The sequence below is a fragment of the Daphnia magna genome, linkage group LG3 (genome assembly GCF_020631705.1).
Source record: "Daphnia magna isolate NIES linkage group LG3, ASM2063170v1.1, whole genome shotgun sequence".
In the NCBI taxonomy this organism is placed as follows: domain Eukaryota; kingdom Metazoa; phylum Arthropoda; class Branchiopoda; order Diplostraca; family Daphniidae; genus Daphnia; species Daphnia magna.
In genome coordinates, this window is record NC_059184.1 from 4,601,568 (window position 1) to 4,608,170 (window position 6,603).

At 40.9% G+C, this 6,603-nt stretch overlaps 1 long non-coding RNA gene across 2 annotated transcripts; it reads left to right on the forward strand.

Annotated features, from left to right (window-relative positions):
• Nucleotides 1-514: 514 nt before the first annotated feature.
• LOC116918460 lies at nucleotides 515-3,967 on the forward strand. Of its 2 annotated transcripts, XR_006644092.1 has the most exons (5): nucleotides 522-809; nucleotides 1,613-1,696; nucleotides 1,801-2,777; nucleotides 2,915-3,226; nucleotides 3,287-3,967. It is a non-coding gene; the product is annotated as an uncharacterized LOC116918460 (long non-coding RNA). The 2 variants fall into 2 exon arrangements; XR_006644091.1 differs by having other exon boundaries at nucleotides 515-809; nucleotides 2,915-3,967.
• Nucleotides 3,968-6,603: the final 2,636 nt, after the last annotated feature.

The window sequence follows — 6,603 nt, forward strand, 5'->3', positions numbered from 1 at the left end:
GTTTAAATGTGTGACTTCCCGGTGGATCCGCACTGTCGCCGATGCGTCATGAATATACGACACGATAGCCATAAAAAGCCAAGTTTGAATAATAAATAAACAAGTGTCGTATATTCGTTTCAAAAGTCAGTATAGCGTAAAGCTTTATATTGTGACTCGTCATTGACGCAACAGCTCGTTGTTGTGCAAGTACGGGCTCATTTCTCACAATGGATAGGTGTCCTTTTCTTCTTCGCATTTTCTTTGATTTGGGTCGCCGTTCGTGTACACCAACAATAGAACTAAACGAAACAGAGGGGAGGGGGATACGTTTCATCGATAAGGGCGCCCTGCTCATCCCGAATGGAAACGAGATCTCGAATAAAATGCGTTTGGATAAGCCTGGTAGTTCAAATGGAGCTATCCTATTTCTTTATCTATACGCAACAGTTTTTTTAAAACGTACTAGCCTGCCATAGCGCTGACAGAATCGAAGGACGACCTGCAGCGGAGCGAGCAACGACAAACAATAGCCAGCGAATTAGATTAATATCCAGTCACTTTGAATTGCAACCCGCTGACGCTCGTATAAATCGTCCCTTTTCTTTTTGCTGGCGTGACGCAACTGAGCCACTAAGCGCGCGGCAATTCTAAACCGCAAATCTTTACGTCGTGCTGATTTTTTTTCTTCTTTCCTTTTGTGTGTTTGTGTGTGTCTATTTTGTTGGGAAAGGGTTGTATAATAACAGACGGCTACTTGAAACCGCGATGACAAAAAAACAGCAGCAAAGGGGGTGGTCAGAATTCAAGAAGAAGAAAAAAAATCCAAGGTGAGCACACCGGTATCCTATACTTCACGGACTTGATTCTGCGAGTCAACGAACGGAGTAGCGGCGGCAACGAGACAGCGCCACACCCTACTATTTCATGTCCTTATCGAGCTGAAAGGGAGTGAACTAATTCGAATTTCAAAACCTACGTAACTCTATCATAATAGCTTCAGGAAAAGAAAAAGAAAAAAACCGTAGGAAAATGTTTTGCTGCGGTCCCTGGGATTTTTTTTTTTTCGTGCTAAAGTTAAAACAATTTCACGCCCTTCTTTGTTTTGCTCCTAAAATTGGCCGTTGTTCGGCCTTGAAAAATCACCAATTTCAGCTGAATGTTGGCCGTAGATTTTTCGAGCTCTTGTTCCAGTCGAATGGCGCTGGACAACTAATTTTTAGGTGGAAAGAAAACGAACAGTTTCACGCCTATCGGATAAAGCCATTGTCAAAGATCGGCTTCAATGGCGCTTCTAGTTACAAAAATGAATATTTGCAACGTTACGCTGGAAAAAACAAAACCAAAATACACAAGCGCATTCCTCTGTCGTGTGTTCCAGCCAAGGGGTTTTTGAACCGGAGAATTTTCGCTCGAAAAAGCTACTGGGAAAAAAAAAGGGCTGGGCTACCTATTTTTTCTTTTAAAAAGGAGATTATTATATGCATGATGGTGATGGATGGCAAATAATACGTGAGCAAATACACCCCCCAACGTATGTTGAATAATAAAAACGCATCACGTTAATTAGTAAATCCCGAATTGCTGGAGGATGTTGCATTCGCGTAAAGCATTAATTATTCATACTTTGAAGGCCTCCCTCTCGTGTTCATCGCGTATAGCTACTTCATGCTGTCGTTTGATCGTTCATTGAAATCAAGATGTTCTACAGCTTTGGGTACGTTTTCAACTTGTCATTTGAAACTAAAACTAAAAAGACCTTTTTATTTTCCTAAATTCAAATAATTGAGACTCTAAGTTGTTTAAAACTTTATATTTTAGGCAAAAAATGATGGCCGATTGGCTGTCATGCGTGCCGGGAAAAAACCAGTCAGCCAACTGCTGGCATCTGTATACAACATTACACATACAATTGCAACAGTTGGTCGACATGTTGTAACTTCTTTTTTTTTTTTTGAATATTCATTTCGGCTACGGTCGAATTGTTTTATAACGACGTAGCGATTACAACTGTCAAAAATACGAAAAGAAAAAATTCCTGCATTTTATACCCAACCGCTCTGGTTATCCCAAAAAAAGAAGTCCCCGACAGAGAATCGTGATCGATGTTCGTCTCTTGCACACCACAAAGATTAGATAACGGCCTGACCTTATTTCTATTATACTTCGTTTTCTTATTGTTTTTCTTTTGATTATTCTATTGTTTTTGTTTTCCTGGCCTTTAGACAGAGAGACAAGCCAGAAAACAAATGAAATTATTCGAAGGCGTCACTCAAGTCTGTTCACCTACAAACTTTTTCATCAGAAAGGGTGTGGCCGCACTTGGTGAAGAGTGGGCCCCACTCTGTTTCGCAGCACCTATTACGTAGTTCTCATTAACAATCGATTGCGTACAACATCCAATTCATTCTCAATGTGTCAACGTGCTGAAAACAAAAGGAGAAATGTCACGTGTGTCTGATTGCAATGTTAGTGCTACTCAGGCTTTACTTTAACGAAACTTCTTTCTTTTTTGTTTTCGATTTTTCGTTGAACGAATGCGCACACAAGGGCGTGAGTGGAATTCTGATTTCGCCGAGTAGCCATGGAATGACTGATAGCTTTTTTTTTTCTTCTTCTTCTGGTGCTTTCTACTTTTCAATTTGCTATATTTGCTTTCACGCTGAAATTCGAAACGAAAACAACAAGTTAGACGTGCAGTATCTCTGCTAAGGTCACAGCGGACGATTACGTGTACAGCGTTACACGCAGAGATTGGCAACCACACCCAACATTTTTGGCAGCGTGCCCAAAGAGCGGTAATAGACGGTGTGTCAGTGTGTGTGGCTTTCGATTCTAATTCTTTTTCAAGCGTATAATAATAATCCCTATTTTCATTATTTACCTCTTTTCTGTTCGTCTTCCCATTTTTTTTTGTTTCCCTTTTTTGCCGCAGGTTGACTCGGAATCGTGCTGCGCATTTCAAAACGAGATTGATATGGAAAATCCAAGCGAAACCGAAAAAAAACAAAAACAATGCTGGGGACGCTCTGGATGGGTTACAACGCGGAGAACCTAACAATATTGACGCAACCATCGTAATACATTTACGCGCGTCTAGAATGTCGTCCTTTTTTGTAAACGCCTTTTTTTTTGCGCATTGAAATCCCCCCTTGTTTTTTTTCAATTCAAAGTGCGTCATTGCTAAATGAAATTTGACTTGGCTTTGAAGATACGCTAAAATGAAATTGGGGAAAACAAAAATCAGGTGTTTCATTATGATGGCATTGAGTTATTCAGCCCATAATTGTTTTTCATTTTCAAAAAGGACAATTTCAAAAAAAGGACGCAAAAAGAAGTCGTGAAGCAACTAGTCTAACGGTAAACCATTCAGAGGAACAAAAGACGTCATGTTTAGGGCAACATCAATACGTTTAGAATAAAAAAAGAGCGTCCAATTAAAAGACGAACATCTCGGCCTAATTATTTCTTTCAATTTTTAACTCTGAAAGTCTGACAGTTTGAGCGCAAAAGGAAGATCGTTCTTTGCAACAAGAATGAAGGGAGGAAAGTCCACTTCCAGTTTATTTTAAACATGAATAATATAAGATAAAAATATTGAAAATCTTTTGAGAGGGAGCTATTGAGGCAGGAGGCGTTGAAAGAATCCGGTTATTCCATGTCAATGAACTAAAATTGTCCTTTTCAATCATCCCGGATTGTCTCAAGCAAACGGAGGTTATAGAAGAAAAGGGAATCAAAGACAAACACAAACAACTTGAAATAAGGAAAAAATTGAATTAGATAAAGAGATTACGTTCGTCCCCAGGAATCGACCACGTCAAGTTCAACGACCGTCCGCCGGAAACGACGACCCACTGCCCAAACGCACCATCACAAACCATTTGAATTGATTCGATTGTTTTCTTGAAAACAAAAACAAAAAACATTTGCTTCTGTGTAGCTTCTGCTTGTATCACACACGTAATACAATCTGATGTACCACATTCATCAATGTTTTCCAAGACAGCTAAACTAATTATCTACAGATATAAATATTGCACGTATTTATTTATTTTTTTTCTCTCTGTCTGCCAAACAGGATATCGCGGTTGTTGACCACCACCGACGTTGTGATGTAGTTTTTTCTCTTCTTCTTCTTGTACACAGCACCATTTTTTTTTTTTTTTAGAAACAACAGATGGACGTATAAAAATCGTGCAGGGACCTATCGACTTGGAGCAGAAGTTCCGTTTATTGGTCCCTGAAAAATAGTGGGTCCTTGTAAATGTTCAATTTATCCTTGTAATGCGACATTGGTCGCTGCCAAGACACACAGTCGCAAGGCCGTTATCGATTTCGTTCGGTTCATGGCTTTAAAACGAACCCGCATCTTTTTAAGCGTATAACTGCGTAACGCACGACACCTTCCGTATATTACGCGCTGCGTTATCTGCTGATTTTAACATATTATTATTATTTTTCTTTCTTTCTAAATATTCGATGGATTTATTATGCGAGTTGCATGATGGGTGGGCGAGTGTGCGCGACCTCGAGCTTTCGTGTTGACGTGCTGCTTACCAGCAACTCTGCATCAACAAGGGATGAGAGACGCTTGTTAAAACTCATGTTGCATCACCTTCTTTTTCCTGTTTATTTATTTCTCTTGTTGTTGGTTTTATTCTCCAAACGATTTACGAAACCAAAAAAAGCCAAGAGAAAAGACATGGGGGCAGAGGGCGGATGAACATGGAAAAAAAACAAGAAAAACTGTTTTCGTATTTAAATTGTGGTCTGTTGGCTGATGTAATTCGAGAAAGAAAGCTACGGTTTAAATGGGGAGGCATTTTTTTTTAAAGAGATTGATAGGCCAACAGACAGAAAGTGGGGTGTTCGTTCAACGTCTGCGAGATAGCGCATATGGATCCGTCCCATCCGGGTCTCAAGCGCGATGGGCATAGAGGCGACGACACACCAAAGCAGACGACGACAATTCCTCTGGATTGTCAGACGCCCCTTTTGTGGAAAAGATGCAGGTCCGCCGTTGTCCTATCTGGCCGGAGTCGGAAAGAGATCGATGGGGATTCTCTGGCGACGAGACATCACGACCGTGTATGTGTTGGAGGGGTATATATATTCGTATGTTTGCTGCAACGAAGAAGAAGAAAAAAGAAACATCTCCCTATTCCCACCCATTTCTGCCGTCCCGCCAACACGCTCAGCAGGATCGCTGCGGGTGTTTAGAAGGAAAAAAAAAAGGGAGACAGATGCTTCACTTCCTCGTTCATTTTTCCCCTTTTAACCAAAAAAAAAAAAATAAATACGAAAGAAATCTACACCCAAAGAAGAAAAAAAGAATAGAACTCGATTATAAATTGTGTGGCGCGAAAAATGTTATAGCGGCGCCCAATCGTCCGCTATGTATATATTCGACCCGTTCCGCTGGATGCCATTGACAAATGTCCACACAGATAATCCGTGTGCGGCGGGAGGGAACAAAAAAAAAAAAAAGAGCCGTCTCACAATTCCTTCTCATTAGTTTCAGACCAAGGGTCCCCCATTCACGTTTCGTCGGTTTCGGTCAGTTCGGTTTAATGTGGACGCAGTAGTTCCATCTATAGCTGCATTTTTTTTTTTTTTTAAAGTAAAAATACCATGAAAAAACATTTCTTAAAAAAAAAAAGAAAAAACAGTACAATAGTTATAAATAAAAGTATTAATGGCCAAATTCACGGTCGGGTTTGGCTGTCGAAGATTGCGCACGTCTGACCGCAGTTGCATCTCTCCATTTTAGACAAGTACGTCCGAGTGGATCCTGATATCGTGACTGGCCTTGTCTCATCCTGCGTGTAACACAGAGAGAGTGAGCTTGCGTACGATGAGAAACTGCAATGTCATAGCTGCTGGGGTTTTCTTCTTCGTGATGGACGGTGAAAGGAGCGCACCAGGGTGAAAAAAAAAAGAAGAGACGGCGCGCAAGATTAGATACAATGAGACGAGGACATGAAAAGAAAAAGAAAATGCGATTTGAGCGCTCATCGTTTTCTTCGCAGTCAAGACGCTACGACAGCACAGACACTGTGCTAGAAAGAAATAAAAATAAAGCGTGTTGTTATAAAGAAAAGAAAAAAAGAAAACGCCACCCGATGCGTCTGGGAGGAGGCGCCGCCTTTTTTTTTTTTTTGATTATGTGACAGCGGCACAACTCGTACGGCACGATCTGTCCATCCGTTACGGACATGTTTATACATTTTAATAGCACAGACAGATTTCTTTTGCTTGTTGCCGACTCTTTGCAATTTGGGCAGGGGAAGAAAAAAAAGGTGTCGCCAATGTCTCGCAACCTCCCATCGTTCGTGGATCACGCTCCTTACGTGGGAGCCTGCGAAGGCGCAACGAAGCGGAGAGAGAAGGCGAAATGAAGCGGAGATGACGGTAATATCACGTGACAGTTAAAAAAAAAAAAAAGTCGGGAGTAGAAAGGAAGAAGAAAACGTTCAAATGTAAGGCGCGCGGTATAAAAGGAGAGTTGCGTGTTGGCATATTATTTGATGACAAATTGAAGACTCCAGGCGAGTCAAATATAGTTTCCCATCACACAAGAAGAGGAAAAAGAAAATGCTCGACTTACTAGCGACGCTAATT